Genomic DNA, 20,773 nt, shown 5'->3' with positions numbered 1-20,773 from the left:
TTTCTAAAATATTTCCACTTCAGCTTTACAATATTAAATTGCTGGCATGTACACATTTTAGAGCACATCCATTTTGGTACTGCATAATATTTATTCTTTTGCTTCTTCTGCAAAGTTCTCCATTCTTTTTGTAATATCAATGACAAAAACCATTTTATTCGGAATAACCAGCCTTTATGTAAACAATTTATCCAGCAGCCCTTAAAGATGTATACTATTCATATTTCTCTCTATTTGAAATTCCAGCATTACTGAATCAGTTACAGTATAACTAACTGGCAAGAGTCCTCCTATGTTAAACCCAACACTGATAGATAAATGTGATTTATTTTAAAAAAATGAGAAAACAAAAAAAAGCCCTCCCTACTCAGTCATGGAGTTCCTCAGCAAATCAAAGAATTTAAGACCAAATCATAAGAATTCAAACTATAAAACTGCAAAAATTAAGTCTTCTTCCTCTTTGTCTTTTACGACTTTGGTGGCCCGAGAAGAACACAATTACCAGGTGGTAGATTATACTGTTGGCTGGTCAATGCAAGTAAATTAACCGCTCCAGCTGATAGAAGAGAAATGCCAGCCATAGCAACTTAAGTGAAGGTGACATGCTATCTGCAAAATAATGTGAATTCGAAAGTGCAGTTTAACCCCAAAGTAAAGGGAAAAAAAAAAAGAATGGAGCAATCTGCCAGACTAAAATAATGTGCGACAGAGAAATTATTCGGAAATGGAACTGGTTATAGAGATACAGATTTATTATTTGGTTGCTGTCATGATAAATTTGCCTCAGCTATGCCCATACATGTTACAGTATTCATGTCTGAGATGAGTGGAGATGTTGCAAAAGGCTTTGCATGATTGAAAATTCTTTCTGAAAATATAAATGGGTAAATGCTCATTTTTAAGGATATATATAGATGCACACACACACATTTACACACATATAGATGTATGTTATATTAAAAAAAAAAAAAGGTCAGTTACTTGAGATGTTCACACACCATAAGGGATTTGAGACTATAGAATGAGTTTATTATTACATATTGGTATAAATGGTTTAAAAAAACCATTTCAATGGCAATAAAATGGTTATTATGACCTAATATCAAATAGAAACTATGTGGATCAAAATTATTAAGTGTGCTGTTCACTCACTATTAGTAACATGTCTAGCAACATTTTCTTGTTTTTGTTTTCACATATAGAAATTTCTGCTATCATGATATATTCAGCATGAAGTAGACTTAGCCAAATATTATGAAAAGTAAAAAGAGGATATGCAATTACTTTTGGTGTAGAAGGGAAATGAGGTTATTCCTCTAGTCAGCATTCATGGAGGCCCCCATGGTTTGGGAAGCCGTAATTTGGGGGGCCTGTTAGGTGATATTTCACAATGTGCTTGGTAGACTTCCACTAATGAATTATACGAAAATCTCCATTTCTACTGAATCAGTTTTCCTCAAGATATATTAATGCATCCTCAAGATGTATTAATGTCTGGACAATTCCAATGATATGAAGCTTGTCTTTACTCTTGGATTTTTTCTGTTCAATGAATATTGTCATTTGGTAGTAGAGTTCTGCTTCTAGTTTTTCTTGTTTTCAGACATTCTTCTGGGGCTGTCTGAAGCATCTGTGGCTGTACCATTCATTGTCTTCATCTCATCTTCTCCTTTTAATTAAACAAGTCTCCTGACTCCTCTTTATTCAGATTTCTTGTCTCTAATACTGAGGCATTTTAAATACATTTCACTTAAAACATCATACTTTGTATCAAGTATAGGGAAGGAAAAAATACTTTTTCTTTTACTTATTATAGGCTCATTGCCTGTGGGCATTAGTGCTAAACTGATTCAGTCCTGTCTGACTCTTTGGGACCCTATGGACTATAGCCCAACAGCTCCTCTGTCCATGGGATTCTTCAGGCAAGAATACTGGAGTGGGTTGCCTTGCCCTCCTCCAGAGGATCTTCCTAACCCAGGGATCGAAGAGTCTCCCGTGTCTCCTCTATTGGCAAGTGGAGTCTTTACCACTGAGCCACCAAGGAAACCCAATTTGCACTTTTAGAGGCAGCAGATTGTGGGCAATTAAATACATGGGAGGAGCTTCCCAGGTGGCACATGGTTAAGACTCTGCCAATTTAGGAGATGCAGGAGACACAGGTTTGATCCCTGGGTCAAAGAGATCCCCTGGAGTAGGAAATGGCAACCCACTCCAGTATTCTTGCTTGGTGAATCCCATGGACAGAGAAGCCTGGTAGGCTACAGCCCATGCAGTTGCAAAGAGTCGGTTTCCAGGCATCAAGGAGATCAGTTCACATGTATTCAGAGTGAGTATTTTGTGGTGTGTGAATCCCCAGTGTTAAAATTGTTATCACCATCATCATCTTCACTGCATTATTCTTATCACATAGATTAACTGACAGCTTTATACCTTGCAGGCACTACCTCAGCGTGTATGATCACATTTGATACAGCAGCAAGTGAGGTAGAGGCTTTTATGATCCCCATTTGACAGATAGGAAACTAAGGTTTAAAGAGTTCAAGTGCCCAAGATCATATAACTGATAAGGGTGACCTGAGATCCCAGCCCATACCTCTTAGACTCCAGAGTCTATGCTGTTAACTACCAAGCTTTTCTGTTGTCTTAGAATTTCAGATTTTGGGTGATTTATAATTAAATGAAATGATATATACTTAGCCCATATATAGGTCTTTTTTTTTTTTTTTTAGCCCATATATAATTTTGATGTTGCCATCATTCTGGAGCTACAATTTTATTTTATTCCTTTTATTTGCAGAATATATGCACATAATGAATCAATTCATTTTTACTTAGATTCTATATTTGCAAAATTTAAAATGAAAGATTTCCCCTCAAATAGTTTTTTATATTTAAGCTCATCTTGAAAAATATAGGATTGGTTAGAGTTCTTGAAATGATCAATATTTGAAACCTTGTTGGAAAAAAAGAAGTGCAAAGTATAACCAATGAAAAGGGAGAATGATAGTGGGTAACATCCATTTGTTTTATTATAGCACTCTTGTTTTATGTTTTGAACAACTTGGAAACAACAATCAAATTAATGTAACATAGAAGCTACTAGTTGGGGGCAATTCAGAAAGTTTTACTGTAGTAAAATCTATTTCACCTAATTCCTGTGTAATGATTTATTATCATCTTCTTTAGAATAATGGAAAAAGAGCATTTTAAATCTATGCTGCTGGAAATACACATTTTACCACTGTAATGTATAATTATAGCCTACTATAGCAGCTTACATTATCCTTTAAATATTTATCTCTTTGAATAAGTGGGTTTGCGAGATTTGAATTCATTTGGTGCATATGCTATTAATTTTTCATATAGTTTGATTGTATACCAGTCATTCCACTTGTTTAGCATCTAGCAAATGTAACTGAGCAGGGTGGAACTTTATAGCAAAATTATTCATCTTTCTGGATCCTTTTGAATATTTACATCCAAAAGAAAATGCTCGTTACAAACTGGGAAAATTCAGTTACTGACTTACTTCTGGTGGCTAAAAATTAATTTGACTAGCCTTCTATTTTACTTCCCTTTGTACTTGAAGGTAATGGTTAAAAATAAATGAAGACAATATTACATCAAAACCATTCCAGAGCTCAAAGAGGTTCATAGGCTGTTTCCATGGTACCCAGTGTGGCAGCTCACCAGCGGAGTTTGGCAAGAGCCGCCTCAATAAAATGGGCCTAACTTTTGTTTTCTGCAGGAACAGTAAGACTCTAAAGGCCTGTGTTGACAGGTAATGAGATTTAATTCATAAGAGGACAAAAATGTGGTGGTGGGGGCGGCGGATAGAAAATATCCATATTCATTGCTTAATCAAATAAAATTCTTTCAGAGGATTCTGGGAATTCTCCCCAGTTGTTTCCAAAGCTTCCCTTTGATAGCTGTAAACAAATTACCTTACGAACAACTTCTTAATCAGGGAAGAGGAGAGCTGTTCTCTACTTGATCTTTCCCTTTGGGTGGTCCCCTTAGAGAGCAGCGGTCTTCCTCCGATAGCCTGGCTCCTGAAAAGCCATATAGCATTGTGCTGCCAGCTGTAGACCTCTTTTTTGTTAGGATAACAAACATCCTGCGTGAGGACAGCATCCAGCCAGCTTGCAGTATGCCCAATTAGAGAAGCTAAAATCTCATTTGTTTCACCATGGGAGCCCCCTGAAAGCACACCGTTTTGGCCTCATTACAGTATTTTTAACTTTACAAAAACAATTTCATTATGGAAATTAAAGAAACTCATTTGGCCTTAGCATGTAGACCCAAGTTAATAAATTCCAGAAGTATTTCAGCTACCCACAGCATGTAGCTTTGTCTTCCCTTAATCACAGCCAATAGTTGCTTTGTAGAAAATATGGTGGGTCCAAGGAAAGTTGTCATTTTCATCTGCTTTTGATTAAAAAACAAACAAACCTGCAAGAAAAATATTAACTTCAACTGTGTTGAAATAGAATGGATTCATGAAATTGGTGTCTTTGTGAATATGTTGATCCCCTGAATACATTAAGCTTGACATGCTTTGTTTACATGCAACTTCTTTGGCTGGTGACCACAGCATACAGAGTGAGATTGAAATAGCATCCTCTGCCCACTCAGTGAAGTCGATGTTGGGTGTTTAAAGAAAGCACTAAAAATTTCCACATTTACTGATGTTTGAAAAGGGAAGAATTTTCTTTTGGAGGTAGTTGGCTTTTTTTTATACCAAATAAGAGGGGAAATAATACAAATAATGGAACGGTGATGTTTGGTAGTGTTAGATTTGAGAGTCCAAACAGCTTTGTATAAAAAAATCATCAGTGTGACTGCCCAAGTAGTGGACACGTTGTGCTGGTCCCCAGTATATCTCATGGTGGACCCTGTGCTGGACTACATGGAGCTCAGTGAATTACTTTCTGAGATGCAAAATGATGGACTAAAACACATCACATCTGTTTTCCCTTGTTGTTGTTGTTTGTCAAAATTCAAATATTCTAAGATCATCTCATTTAGATCAAGTTATAATCAATAAATTGATGACACTGAACAGAAGACCTCTAAATTTCTAATGTTGATACTTTAAATTATTAATTAAGATGTAAATACATACTTTTCTTCCCATCATCTGAAGACAGAAAAATTGTATATTAAAAAAGTTGGCAGGGGGTGGGATGGGGAGAGGGAGAAGACAAATATCAATTTATAAGCTAGAGAAAATAACTGTCAAGAAACATTGTAATAGTTTAGCTTGAAAAATAGAAGATAATGAGCCATAATTCCACCTTTCTGACACACAGAAATCTACTATTTATTTTTGTGTGCTTTTGCCTAGTAACTCTCTATGTTCATTCAACCTCCTTCCTTCCCTCACTGGCTCCCTACCTTCCTCTCTCCCTTCCTCCTTCCCTTCCTTCCATCCATCCATCTCTCTATCCATCTATTCATCTATCTTCATCTCTGTCTGGAGAACAGTTGAACAGTTACAGAGAATGTTCTTTGTTACATAATGTCAGTCTTGCTGCATTTTATGGTCCAGTGCTGATCGTTTGATGCCTCTCCTAGAGGGATGTAGAAGTACTCATAAGGGCAACACAAACCTAGATGCGATTAGGTTTACTGTCAGATTAGTTCCACAACCCCCCGTGAAGATAACTTTGCTGCCTCATAGTGGAAAATTCTGCCAGCATCTCCAAAAAAATTATTAGCAATTTCAGTTAAATATTCCCAGCCTTTCTCATTCTCAAAGGTAACAAACAGCAACTTGATGTAGTAGAAAGATTACTGGAAGGCTTAAGTTTGGGTCTAGCTCTGAGTGTTAACTATTGGTTAATAATACATTGTACCAAAATTTAGTGGCTGAAAACAACAATAAACATTTATCATCTTAATGTAGGTCAGGAATTCAGGAGTGGCTTGTTTGGATGACTCTGGGTTGTATTAGTTTTCTAGTACTTCGCAAGCTAAGTGACTTAAAACAACAGACCCTTGTGGTCTCACCATTCTTGAGACCAAGAGTCCAAAATCAAGGTGTTTAGCGGAGTCATGCTTCTTCCAAAACCCATAGGGAAGAAGCCTGTGTTGCTTCTCTCTTCTGGAGTTTACATGGCAAATCTTTGGTGCCCCTTAGTAAGTAGATGTGCCGCTCCAGTCTCTGTTAGAGCTGTCACATGGCTGCCTTCTCCTGGTGTGTCTCTGTATCAGTACCATCTTCCCACTGTGTGCATCTCTGTCTGTGTCTAGATTTCCCCTTTGTATAAGGACACCAGTCATGTTGGTTTAGGGCCTGCCCTAGTGACATCATATTAACCTTCTTACATCTACAGTAATGAGGTCACATTCACAAATGCTGGGTGGGGGTAGGGTTAGGAATTCATCGTTTCTTTTTCAGGAAGTAAAATTCAGCCCATGACAAGACTCTTTCATGAAGCTGTAGTCAAGATGTTGGCCAGGCCTGCAGTCATCTGAAGTCATAACTGAGGCTAGGAAACCTGCTTTCAGGGTAGTTCATTCACATGACTGGTGTAGGGGACTAGAATATGCCAACCCCAAATATACCTTTTTAGCATCAGGGTTATTTTGAGAAACAGAAGACACAGGAGAAGCTCTGAAGACACAGCATTGTTTCCCTTTTGTGAAGGAAATTTATATTAATAAGGGAAATTTCCAAAGGATGTTTCCCACTCTGTACCAGGAAGAGAAAAATGACTTACTCCCAAGACACCCTTATCCATGGAGAAGGTGCTGGCTTAAATTTGATACTAGATCTTATCCTTGTTCAGCACGCTTTTGCTGACCACCTTCCCATAACTTGCCCAGAAGCCCAAACCCCCTTTCCCTATGTTTTAGCCCCAAGTTGGTTTATAAATCCAAGTTGTAACCACTCCTTTGAGGTTCTCATCCTTGAGTTTCTCCCATGTATATATGAGAGATATATTTAGTAAACTTATTTCTGTTTTTCTCTTGTTGCTCTATACTTTTTTAAAGATCCCCAGCTGAAACCTAGACGGATAGAAGGAAAATATCTTTTCCCCTCCCTGACACTGGTGTGTCGATGCTGGTTGTGGCAGTAAACCCTACTTTTTCCCCAGTTGGGCCTCACTAGAGGCTGCTGGAGTGTCCTCATAACAAAGCCACGGACTTCCTTCAAAACAGGCAATTCAAAAGAAGGCAAAGCAGAAGTGAGAATGTCTTTTGTGACTTAAATTTGGGAATCACACACTGCCCCTTCCACCACATCCTCAGTGTTAGGAGTGAGTCATTAAGTCCAGCCCACATTCATGGCGTGGGGAGTTAGACGATACATTTTGAAAGGAAATACATCAAAGAATTGGTGCACATACTTTACAATCACCCCACTCAACTGTTTAGCAGCCGGGTGATCTTGGGAAAACCATGGTTCAAAAACCATGGGTATTTGAACCTATGATAATCAGCTCAATCATCTTGCAGTTATGAGCATGAATTCACTGCTTTATAGACCTGGAGACAGTCCCAGTCATAGAATTGGAACTGGAAGGACCTTAAATCTCCTCCTGTCTAAATATTTCATGCTCCATATAATCCCAAAGCAAGAAGTCATAGTAAGTATTTCATCTACATTTCATCCAGAGTTCTTGGTTGAGAGAGATTCCCCATCTTCTTTTGAAGCCCGTGGGTGTGCCTTTCCTATTCTGAGCTCAGTATGTTCATCCTGCTCTCTGGTACTGGAGATGGACATCAAGCTCAATGTTTGGATATTTGTGATATTTGGATATTTGGTGATGGTTTCACTGTGCTTATAAGTCAAGGTTGAGTGCAGGAAACCAGAAACACTCTATATTTCAAGCACAGAGTGATTTAAATGATCTATTGTGCAGAATTATGGTCCTTTACAAAATCAAGGTGCAATGGTTAGTTTTATGTGTTAACTTGGCTGGGCTATGGATGCACAGATAGCTGGAAAACATTGCTGAGTATGTCTGTGAGGGTGTTTCTGGAAAAGACCCACATTTGAAGTGGTGGACTAAGTAAAGAAGATCACCCTCACCATTGTGGTTGGGCATCATCCAATCCATTGAGAACATGAATAAAACAAAAGGGAGGAGAAAGAGCAGATTTGCTGTCTGCCTGAGCTGGGACACCCAGCTTCTCCTCAGACATTGGTACTCCTGGCTCTCCATCGTTCAGACTCAAATCAAGACTTACAAAACTGGTGCCAGATCATGGGACTTCTCAGTCTCTAGAATTATATACATATATGTGAAATTTGGGAAAGAAGAAAGGAAGGTGGGGGGAAGAAGAAAAGAAGAAAGGGGGGACAGGAGGGGGATTGAATGAACATAAAGAGAAAGTCACTAGACGAGAATACATAAACATTTTCTATATATATTCTATTTTCCTGAAGATCCTTGACTACTACACGAGGTGAGAGCTAGAAAAGCTGAAGTCATTAGGGTTCTACCAGACTGCTGGTTGAACATTCAGCACTGGAGCTATAATCCAGGCATCAAAAACCTGCTGTGATAGTTGCTTTATATCCACAGAGGGGGCCTGAGTGATATGAAGTCCACCAATATAAACACAGAGGGTAAAGCATCTGCCTGCAATGTAAGAGACCTGGGTTTGATCCCTGGGTTGGATAGATCCCCTGGAGAAGGAAATGGCAACCCACTCCAGTATTCTTGCCTGGAGAATCCCATGGAGGGAGGAGCCTGATAGGCTACAGTCCATGGTGTCACAAAGAGTCAGACATGAATGAGCTACTTCACTTTCACTTTCCTTGTAAACACTCAACCTGTTGGGACTTACTCTCCCGCCGCCAGTCACAGACGCAGGAAGAGCCACTGCCTCTCTGTGTCAATGCAGGCTTAATCTCTGCAAATGTGTCTAGGTAGCAAAACACAATTTATTCGAAAAGTCCTAGCTGCAAGGGAGTCTTGGAAATGTCATTTCACATTTTCTAAACTGCAAGGAGGTCCAACCAGTCTATCCTAAAGGAGATCAGTCCTGGGTGTTCATTGGAAGGACTGATGGTAAAGCTGAAACTCCAATAATTTGGCCACCTCATGTGAAGAGTTGACTCATTGGGAAAGACCCTGATGCTGGGAGGGATTGGGGGCAGGAGGAGAAGGGGACGACAGAGGATGAAATGGCTGGATGGCATCACTGACTCAATGGACATGAGTTTGAGTAGACTCCAGGAGTTGGTGATGGACAGGGAGGCCTGGTGTGCTGCGATTCATGGGGTCGCAAAGAGTCAGACACGACTGAGCGACTGAACTGAACTGAAACTCTCCAAATAGAAGCAAGGTAAAGTGAAACCTGTCAGTCCTAAAGGAAATCAGTCCTGAATATTCATTCAGCTGAAGCTGAAGCTCCAATACTTTGGCCACCTGATGTGAAGAACTACTCATTAGTAAAGACCCTGATTTGGGAAAAGCTTAAAAGCAGGAGGAGAAGGGGATGACCAAGGATAAGATGGTTGGATGGCATCACCAAATCAATGAGTTTGAGTAAGCTCTGGGAGTTGGTGGTGGACAGGGAAGCATGGCATACTGCAGCCCATGGGGTCACAAAGAGTCGGACATGACTGAGCAACTGAACTGAACTGAAAGTGAAGGTTGAGAGAGCCAGTGAGAGTTTGTATACATCATACACTCTGACTGAAGATTTATTATGGTCACTGCCATATACCATGATAACTAATTTTGATGGCAATGACCTTGGAACACTTTACTTTCACCAGCAAGCCCCTAATGCCTTCTTGTGAGTGTTTACATTCTTTCAGTGGTTGCTAGTGATTAGGAATTCCCACCTACCCTCCCAGTAATTAGATTTCAAAATTTTGAAGACAAAGAAAGACCTTGTGCAATGTTTTCACCACAGCAACCTCAGCATCTGATCCAGTGGATCTGCTTTTTTAGAAGCACAATAGAAATTTGATGAATGAATGAATGATTATGAGTTGTTAGTCATCAGGCACTGTCATGCTTTCTAGTTTAGCTATATTCAGGTTGCAAAGTGTTTGTAAGAACAGAACCTTCTTTAGAACCAGAATCAGTGCAGGTAGAATTTTGAAGAGGGGTTTTAAGCAGGACTGTCATAAAGAAACTGTTTTTTAGCTCTCTTTTCTCAGAATTGCCTGACAATCAACTATCTGGGTCAATTTGGTTGAAGAGTTCTCTTGCTGAGTGCCATTTTCCCATTCTTTGAAATTTCACATGACCTTGGATTGGTTTTTAACTGGCTCTTAATATCCGTTTTAATAGCATAGCTTATTTACCTGCTTTTCACTTATGTATCCTATTCACAGTCTGCTGATGTACTGAAAGAGCTTTTGAAGCAGACCAAGACAGTCATTCTGTTCAACCTTGTGACCCAGTGTTTCATCTTAAATATTGTTAACTATAATAATGTTATTAAAAAACATCTCCAGGACTATGTGCCTAGAGTAGTTAACACCTTAATGATATACTCATTTTTTTATTTCAAGAAAGACTGTCTTTGCTTTATTTCTGGGCATTGTGTCATTTGCCTTTGACCTCAGTGACCCAAGGAAAATGTGTCTCTGGTCTCACAGATGCCTGTTGTCGTGTTTCTCCCTTATTCACTGTACGCTTCTATTGAAAGGGCAAAATAAGAAATCTAAAATTTATTCTCAAAATGCACATGATTCAGACTCCAGATCCTACCCACAGAATTTTTCACATGTATACCACATAAATCAGTTGTCTTTCATTTGTATCTCTTGTTTAGTTTGTACTTCGTGCATAAGAATCTGCGCTGGTGGCTCCAGAATTTTACATTGGAGGGATTGAGGGGTAGAAGTCTGGCCTGTGATTTTGTGGCTGTGTGTATTGGGGAAGGAGGCATGTGCATATCTACATATTGGTGCCAAAAAGTTTTATTCTTTTTAAAATATTTTTGTGTCTAACATTTTGATAAAATGGGAATATTAGAGTCTTAGAATATCAGAGCTATGTGAGTTTTCAAGAGATTTTCCACTTTTATTCTCTCATTTTACAATTAAGAAAACTGGGGTCCAGAAAGGTTAAATCTGTGGGGGGAAAATGAAAAAAAAATAAACAAAGCACAGTTGGGAGAGTTGATCCAGTTTGGGGACACCCAGGCTAAACCAGTGTTTAGAGTTCTGTTTACTCCAATGTTAGAAGACAAATATAAATGGTCTTTCATTGCTACTCAGCAGTGAGAAAATTAATTCAAAAGGCCTGAGATATCCTAAACATCAATAGTTTTGGCCAGATGAGTAGTTATATGAACTCATTTAGGAGATGCAGGATATTGATAAATAGATTTGGCTGCTGCGGCCAAGTGTAAACAGCTCCTTCATTGTCTTAGAAGTCAAAAATTCTTTTTAAACATTAGACATACCTCCTGAGAGATACAATTATCACTCCTAAATGTTACTGGAGAATTTGAAGCTTGAAGAAAGGTTAAATAAAAATCAAAAGAAGAAACTAATGCCATTCAGTAGGCAGTCTACCCTGTGTACCATCTGATTCATGCAAGGATCATTGTTTCATAGATCAAGGGTTTTACATTCATACCATACACACCAACAAATCTGAAAAGTGGAGCTTCTCTTCTCTAAATTGAGGCTGAGTTTCAAATAGGGGTATTTTCACAATTCCACATATTTTGATCGAAGTGGTGGAAATTATAGTATAAAGCAAATATGAAATTTTGACAGGTCACTTATCTCCCTAATCCTCACACCTGTATAATGAAATTTACACACCTGTATAATGAAAGAGTTCTTGATGAATCCCCAGGGAATGGAATTGAGTGATTTATTCATTCATTTATTCATCCATTCATTTAATCATCTCTTCAACAAGTAATTGAGGATCGAGGATGCATTTTTTTTCCCTAAAAATGACCCAGTCCTTTTCTCACAAAATCAGATTATGTTGTAATTTGTTTTCTGCCTGAACCTCTCCTGCTGCTACTAGACTATAAACCCCCTGAGGGCAACCACTATGTCTTATTCACTGATGAATTCCTTCCAAGAGGCTGCCTGTCACAGAATGGATATTTGATGAATAGCAATCAATGAATGCAAATATGTCCCTACTAAGTCCTCAGTGTCCTGACAGAGACAGAAAGCCAACAGACAAAAGTCAGAGCTCCTAGTATGGACTGTGAAAGTAATGTAAATTTGGTTTTAAGGAAGCATAAAGGAGAAGCATTGACCCCAGGTAGGTGAAATCGGGGAGAAAGTGTTGAATTGTTACAAAAATTGTGAGATAAGTGCTGTTCCTTTCATTTGTATCAATGAGGGAAGTGAGGTTTTATAACTCTTAAGACTCAAGGATTTCAGTCAGAAAGACATGGGTCTTGAACTCATGTGTGTGCATCCAGACCTTTTCCCTTGACTCTGCTGTCTTTCTTCCCCAGGTTCTGAGGAAGTGGCCAGGAGCTCTGTAAGCCTCTGAATCACTTGAGATGGAAGAAGTTTTGTGTTGTGGTGTCTTTGAGCTGATAGAACACTTCCAAGTTTCTTCTTTGTTTCAGATGGTCCTCCTGAAGGCACGAAGTCTGATAGGTACAGCACTCTCTTTTTTAAAAATTATTTATTCATTTATTTATTTTGGCTGTGCTGGGTCTTCATTGCTGTGTGGGCTTTTCCCTCTATTTGCATGAACAGGGGTGGCTATTCTCTAGTTGTGGTGCTCGGGCTCCTCATGAAGGTGACTTCTCTTTTTTGGAGCGTGGGATCCAGGGCGTGCAGAGTTCAGTAGTTTTGGCCTGTGGACTCAGTCATTGTAGCCCCTGGGCTCTAGAGCGCAGGCTTAATTTCCCTGAGGCATGGGGGATCTTCCTGGACCAGGGATCGAACCCATGTGTCTTGCCTTGGCAGGCAGATTCTTTACCACTGAGCCACCAGGAAGCCCTAGTAAGTGCAGAATTCTTGTATCTCTATTCCGAATTGTCCATATAATGACCAATAAATGTCCAATAAATGAAGTGCTATTTCACCTTGTTTTTTAGTCTTCAGGGATATATTGATTAATAAAAACATAAAGTGCCTTGGCTTCTTGTTTTGTGATTATACAATAAAAGTATTTAAATTCCAAAAACAAGTTTGGTGTGCCCATCCTTTTTCTTTTCAGTTGTAACTCCTGTTTTGATCTTTCATGCTCCAAACATCCTTTCAGTGGTTTCAAAAGGTAACTTCAATACTATTGGTTATCAATTTAATGATGGCTTTTCAGTTTCTACTCACTGGATCAAAATGTTAACGGACCTTTGTCTCTGCCATAAATCCCATCAAAGTGTTTACATCTATCCCAAATCTCTTTTAAATGCAAATAAACAAGTTCAGCAGAGACACAAACACCACGTGGATAATTAACAGCAGCCTGCACTCTGTTCCAGTCGTTAACTGCAGCTTGCAGAGATTCTTGACGAAAAAAGAAAAAGAAAGAAAAAGAAAGCATGGATGGTCTCTTTAATGAGGCTTTCCTTCTCATTTATCAAAGATGGTGTAGCTTTGCCCAGCTGGTCTGGTTTGAAAATCGGAAAATCACTTAATCTGATTCACATAGAAGAGCCCTCTAGCAGGTGAAGAAATACATGTATTAAGAAATATGTTTCTTTGATTTATTTTTTTAAGCCATGTCCTTTGCCATGGATCATAAGATTTAGGGCCTATGCTAGAGGTCATTGAAGAACACCAAAAATCTGACATTTGAGTAGAAAACATATTTTTTTCTTTCTGATTTTATTTAAGTGTCTTCCCAATTGGGATGGTTGAGCAAGCATTAGAGGGAATTATGGGCTTCCTATGTGGCTCAGCAGCAAAGAATCTGCCTACAATGCAGGAGATGCAGCTTCAATCCCTGGGTCGGCAAAATCACCTAAAGGAAGGAATAGCAGCCCACTCCAGTATTCTTGCCTGGGGAATCCCATCCCCAGAGGACAGAGGAGCCTGGCAGGCTACAGTCCATGTAGTCGCAGAGTTGGATACAACTTGGTGAGTAAGCATGCACGCATGGGGCTGGAGAGCGCTTAGAAATGCTCAGATTCAGACCCCTCATTTCCTTGGGTGTCAGTGCTGACTCAGTAGCTTAACCAGTTTCTCACAGATAGTTTGGGGGGCACTTGTGAAACCAGAAAATAGGTGGTCCTGTTTCTGACCAGAATCGTTTCCTGCTACTTCACAGTGGTAAGTTAGGCAAAAAAAAATTTCCTTCTATAGAGGGTGAAATATGCAACAGCGTTTTAAATCTCTTTGGCATGGTTTGTTCAGCTAAGGACACACACAAAGCTCAATACAAACGGTCTTAAGTGACAAAATAGAACCTAGTAGCTCATGCAAGACAAAGTCTAGAACTTGAAGCAGGTCCAGGTCTGTCTTAATTTCTGATCCCCTGACGTCTTATCATCGTGGTTTCATTGTAGGCTCCATGCAAGCTGGCTGCCCACAATGCCAGGACTACATCCTGTCAGGTTCGAACCCAAGGCAAAAGAATATCCCTCTCTTCTCTTAGTAATTTGACCCAACACATACTAGCTCAGTTGGGTCACATACCCACTTCCAGATTTATCCTTATGGCCTAGGGGAGTGATGCTTTCCAGGGATGGGCCTGAATCATGTGCCTTCGGAGGCAAGGACATCATCAATTCTAACAGAAGCATTGAGAGTAGAGAAGGCTGTTCTCTAGAGGAAGACTGGGACATGTTTACCTGACGACGGTTGAGTGGACGTGGACAATACGGATAATCATTACAAACCACATTTGATGACAGTCTTTTCAGAAATCAACAGCTTCCTTTTCTTTGTTCATTTGTAAATTTCTCTCAGCTTTAGCCCAGCAGAATCATAAATATGCAAAGAACAGTTCAAGTCCTATGGGAAAGAGTATGCTTGAATATGATAATGATCCTTTCATTAAAATGTAAGTTCTTATTATTTTAGAAAAAAAAAAATACATGGTGAAATTTTAAAGCAATAACCTGAGTTGACTACCGATCGGCTAGAGCACTTGGGGCACACAGGCAGAGGTCTCCGGAGGAGAGGAGCCTCTTCAAGCTCGGCTGAGTCCCTCTTTCCTACCAATCACCCACTGTGCTCCTCGGTGAATATTGCCTCAGTGTTAGCGGGCTTCTTAGCATTCAATTGCTGCAGAATTTCCTCCTCATTATTCTAATTCTCCTGCAGCATACAGAACGCAAGTACCACACACCAATTGAGAACATTTCAGAGTCCCTTTTCTTTTCTATCTGGGCTGGATAGTTAAAAAGAGTTTAGATTTAGTTTGACCACAGAGAAGTGCAGTGAGTCTTGACATGAGCTTTCTCAAGCTCCCAAAGCCCTCTTCTGTGGTATCTTAGATTTCCAAGCCTGGTTTGGTGGTACAGCAAGCACCCGGAGTCTCGGTATTTATTGCCTTCTTCCTACTAATTGTTCTGAGGATGAGAAGAAGGACTCCTGGCTGTAGGGCAATGTCATCTGGGATGCTCCCTTTGAGAACCAGTGGGGCCTCTGGAAAGGGACCCCATCCATGCCTTTAGTGTGAAAGTGGCTTCACATTGTGAGTCCATGCCCCCGTCTGTAGTATCACCTTCAAATGCAAGGCTGAGAGTGATTCACTTAAAATCCCACCTGGAACGATTCAAACAAGTGTCTGTCCATGCTAATTAGCTCTCATTGCCACACTCTGGATTTGAAATAGAGTCAATAGTGGTATTCAGCATACTTGGATATTGATTAATTAGCAAATATATCTATGCACGAGTACTAATATGCCACCAAACATTCTCTTTGGCTAAGTTAGCTTGTGTACAGATAATATTCTCCAGAAAAATTAACCCCTAAGTGAGAGTTTGGTTAGAAGCTGAATACCAGAGTAGTAACATGTACCCAAAGCATCCCTTTTCCTATAAAATCCCTCATTTGGGCACAGCATGAATATACACTTTCACTACTCAGCCAAAAATGGGAGATTGCTTGAAGCCTTTGATTAATGCAAATAATTGCTGCACAAGAGCATCTCTGACGCTTAGGAGGCCGTTAGTGGTGCAGAGCTGCCGTCAACCAGGATCAAGCTGCGCATACAAAGATGACTCATGGGTGGGTTCTGTGGCCGGAACATCCTGGGTGTCCTATAGGTTGGGGGGATTATCCTTAGAGTCGTCTGTACAGCGTGTGCCAGGGATAAGGGTGTGGGTGTCTGGGACAGAGCACCACTTGCGACAGAGGTGGTAGAGCAGAATGGATGAGAAAGGAAATTTCCTCAATGGCAATTTCTCCTACGTCTCTGGCATTTTATTGTTTATCTACTTTGACTTATACTCCCACAGTGTGTATGTTAAGTGAGGAAGAATTTATCACCTCCGTTTTACCACTAAGGAAAATGAGGATCATGGACATCAAAGGACTTGCTCAGAATCACAGTGATGATGGTTGGTGGAATCGGGACTGTTTGAATCCAGGTCCACTGTTCTTCCTGCTTTACCAAGTAGCAGCATTGCTCTCTGCGGCTTCCCAGATGGCTCAATGGTAAAGAATATGCCTGCCAATGCAGGAGATACAAGAGATGCAGGTTCAGTCCCTGTGTCAGGAAGATCCCCTGAAGAAGGAAATGACAACCTACTCCAGTAGTCTTACCTAGGAAATCCCATGGACCGAGGAGCCTGACAGGCTTACAGTCCATGGAGTCGCAAAGAGTCGGACACGACTGAGCGACTGCACACACACATGCACAGCCTTGCTCTCTGGCTGGGTATAAAGACGTATGTGAGTTCATCCCTTAAAGATTGGGAGTGAAGCCTGGGGCATGAGAACTACGTGAAGGGTAACTGAACTTTGTATAAATCTTGAGCCCTGTACACCAAACTCAATACACAATTGGCCAGACTTTGAACCTAATTGTCTATGGAGCACAGTCTTATTTGCATGGGTCATGCTGTGTGGTTCTTGGCAAATACTTTGAACACAAATCTGATTAGTCAATCCATGGAAAATGCATTTATTTCTGGAGAAGACTCATATAAATCAAGTTTTCAGAGACCGTATGCCAAATTATGAATTTACCCTAAGTAGTAGAAGATCAGGAAGAATATGATGGCCCAGTTTCTTTTTGTGCACATGCTACATGGAATGCTGTGGGGTTTCTTTGCATTTGGTGGTTTATTCACTGAGTCATATCCAACTCTGCAACCCCATGAACTGTAGCCCACGAGGCTCCTCTGTCCATAGGATTTCCCAGGCAAGAATACTGTAGTAGGTTGCCATTTTCTTCTCCAGAGGATCTTCCCAACCCAGAGATTGCCCGTGTCTCTCCTGCATTGCAAGCAGTATCCTGTACTACAAGTGGATTCTTAACCAACTGAGCCACAAGGGAAGCCTTTTTTTTTTTTTTTGGCATTATTTGTTTACAATTCTTCCTTTTCCTCTCACCTTTGCCGTGATTGACTGAGGGCAGAATATGCTTACTACTTTCTCTAACTTTGGTCTTGGTCCTATGACCTGGCTTGGCCAATGGAATATGAGGCATGTTCTGTACAAACCATCCAGTGAAGCTTTAAATATTCTTCTGTGGTTTAGATTGCATTTGTGTCCTGCCCTGCAAGTATGCCCAATAGCCACAGTCCTTCATCCTGAATCTTGGAATAAGAGAGAGACATGTGCAACAGATCTGAACCCAACCTGAAGTCTGAAATAGAACAACTTTAGCCAACCCAAAGATCTGTGAGCAAGCAACAAATGTTTGTTAATGAAGGCTACTAGGATTTTTGCATTGTTTGTGATGGAGCATTACTGTAAGTTACTGGCCAATACAGGTGCCAAGTCACAATCAGAAAGATACAGATTGGGGATGGAATGAGATCAGGTGGTTCAACCTCATTATTGGGTCTGATCACCTTCTCTCTTGAAAGGGCATTTCCATTATCAGCTTTCTTTTCCTTTGCTCTTCTGGCTTACTAACTCCTCTTCTGCTCAACATAGCCTGTTTTTTTTTTTTTGTTTGTTTGTTTGTTTTTTTCTTTATGGGGAATATCTTTAAGTGAGATAACATGTCTCTTTCATGTTTAAAGTTTTACCTACAGAAAGGAACCACGTTTCCCTGATTTTTAGCTATAATGATGCTTCCTTTGAGCTTCTTCTCAGTAGCAGCATCTATTGTAGTTAAGCCTGGACCATTTGGCAGGTGGGAAGGAAGCCCCTGCTAAGCTCTAGTCATAGTGGAAATTAAACCACAGTTAATACTGAGAAGTTTATGACTGGAGCATTTTGTGATCAAGGCAAACAAGCACTGGGATCCTGCCTACCTCCCTGAGATGGGGATGGGAGATGGGTGTTCATGAGCTGATTAACTGCTGACCACATACCTGGAAAAGTGAGAGGAGAGAAGGGGAAGCTATGAAATGTGGGCTCAGACTAAGGATCAGGGAGAGTCAGCCAGGCAGTTATTCTAGGTCCTCCAACCCCAATTAAACCAAATCTAATTAGTTAATTGAAAATTGACCAAGTCAGTTGCTTGGAGGGAGGAGAGTTTTAAATGGAGACAACACTTGATATAGTCATATAATCTCAGGATTAAGACCACAAGTTCAAGCAAGTCTACTCGGGTTTGCACCCTGTTCTCTTCCACCACTGTAAGCTGCGTCATGTGAGAGAACCTCAGGTGTTTTATGGCGGTAGGAAAATGTCCACCTCCTAGGTTTGTTTTGGATATTAAATTAAATGACACGCATAAATGAGTACTTATTAGGGTACTGCTTGGAACATAGTAAAAACTCAAAAAATATGGCTTATTATTTATCAGATACACAGTAGCGTCAAATCTTGTATGATACCAGATGTAAGACAATCTTTATGTTTAAGGAACTTAGAGTCTAACTGAAAAGGCTGCTATTTATCTATAAGAAAGTAAACAATTGTTCAGACAGTATTATATATTTGAAGGGGAAATTATAAATATCAGTGTATATTTTATATTTTAGCATTAGCTGAGATTTTTCTGTGCTTGGGAGACAGGAAAAATTATTATGAGACTGAGTAAATAAATTACAGTAATTTCACATGATGGAGTACTATGAAGCTGTGAAAAAGAACAAGAAAGAACTCTAGATTCTTATTTTGGTGGTCTCCAGGGTGCATTGTTAAGCAAAAGCCAACAGAGTACAGGTTCAAGTTTATAGTGTGCTACCTTTGATGAGAAGGCAGTCAAATAAAATAATTATGTGGCTGTTTGATTACAAAATAAGAAACACTGGAAGGATAAGTCAGTTTTAATAAAAATGGCTACCTTTATGAATGAGGAGGGATAAAAACCAGATTCCTTTGAGTGTAACTTTTATATAATTTTGATTTTTCATCATATGAATATTTTACATATTCAAAAGACAAAATTAATTCAAAAGATTGAAAAAAGAGACAAACCCCCAAATGTAAACAAATGAAAATAAATTAGTCTGATTCTACTTCAGAATTATAACATAATCATGCAGGAAGTGTATCCCAAGTGACTATTGAGCACAATGTTCTGACTGGTCATTAATAGGGTGTATGACTGAAATGAAGTTACTCAGTTGTGTGCAACTCTGCGATTCCATGGACTATAGGGTGCCAGGTTCCTCCATCCATGGAATTTTCCAGGCAAGAGTACTGGAGTGGGTTGCCATTTCCTTCTCCAGGGGATCTTCCTGACCCAGGGATCAAACCCAGGTGTCCCACATTGCAGGCAGATGCTTTACCCTCTGAGTCACCAGGGAAGCTCTATGACTGAAAACAACTACCAAAAAATAATCTTAAATTTCATTCAGTGATTTTGTTGTTAATAGTAGTAATATGGTGTTATAGACTTGAAACTGTTTCATTTATATTGTATTAAAAAAGAATGTTCATACTATTAGAAACCAAGGTGTTCTAATATGAATATAAAACCAAAGACATTAAGAAAAGTCCTGTAATTTAAATTTGGACTGAAAAATATCAATATAAATTTATGATTTCTGAATCACTAAAGGATTTAGGAGCAATAATACTTCAGTAGAAAAGAGTACATGTAATAATGAATTTTGTTTTCTAACTACCATTCCCCATTCAAAGGAATCAGAGCTCATTAGAGAAATGGCTAATTTCAAATCTGGAACAGGGGATAATATGAGCAAGGGACAGATAGTGCTAGAAGAGAGAGAAACACTCAACAGACTAAAGGGGCATGTCAGAGAACTCAGGAGTCGGCTCAATGGTGCTTCCACTGCCCCAAATCTGTGTCAATTTGAGCATCAAAAGAATAATTATTATAATTAAGTTAAAAACATTGAATAAAAACTGTGAATCCTAAGAGAGAGTCATTTGACAATATTGGAAGTGGTTATCACATCGACTCTTTATTCTGAAATGTAGTGACGGAGAAAAAAAGAAAATAAGAATAACAAGTTTACTGTGTTCTTTTTACAGTAAGAATAACAAGTTTAACATAAGAACTATATTTCTGGTTGCTGAGGAAAGCTCTTCTTTACCAAAAAAAAAAAAAAATCCGAGATCTGAATGTTGAAAATTATGGGATGAGGAAATAACCATTTTCAGTCTCCAGGAGAAGTCTTGATTTAGACAAGGATGGTACATGGATGATTAAACCATTAGGTGAGAGGTTGTTGGGGCATTGGGATGCTGTCATGGTGCCAAAGGATCAGACCATGGTTTAATTGCTGATTGCAAAGGGAGAGCCTACCTTTATAATCAGGGTGACAACTTAGTATCATGAATAGAGGGACAACCTAACCTTAAGTGTCTCCACCTGAT

At 39.5% G+C, this 20,773-nt stretch overlaps 1 long non-coding RNA gene across 2 annotated transcripts in view; it reads left to right on the top strand.

The window, feature by feature from the left end:
- The first annotated feature begins 2,225 nt into the window (after window positions 1–2,225).
- LOC129649332 (uncharacterized) overlaps window positions 2,226–20,773 on the top strand; it is a 208,755-nt gene continuing 190,207 nt past the window's right edge. The window contains exons 1-3 of one of the 2 annotated variants that reach the window (XR_008713095.1): window positions 2,226–2,326; window positions 12,412–12,559; window positions 13,748–13,990. This is a non-coding gene — a long non-coding RNA (uncharacterized LOC129649332). Of the gene's footprint in view, window positions 2,327–10,889; window positions 12,560–13,747; window positions 13,991–20,773 lie in introns of those variants that run through there. The other variant, XR_008713094.1, reaches the window with a different exon arrangement.

The sequence above is a fragment of the Bubalus kerabau genome, chromosome 1 (assembly GCF_029407905.1).
Source record: "Bubalus kerabau isolate K-KA32 ecotype Philippines breed swamp buffalo chromosome 1, PCC_UOA_SB_1v2, whole genome shotgun sequence".
Taxonomy (NCBI): domain Eukaryota; kingdom Metazoa; phylum Chordata; class Mammalia; order Artiodactyla; family Bovidae; genus Bubalus; species Bubalus kerabau.
The sequence above is the reverse complement of the archived record's forward strand: the minus strand, read 5'-3'. Positions and strand labels throughout refer to the sequence as shown.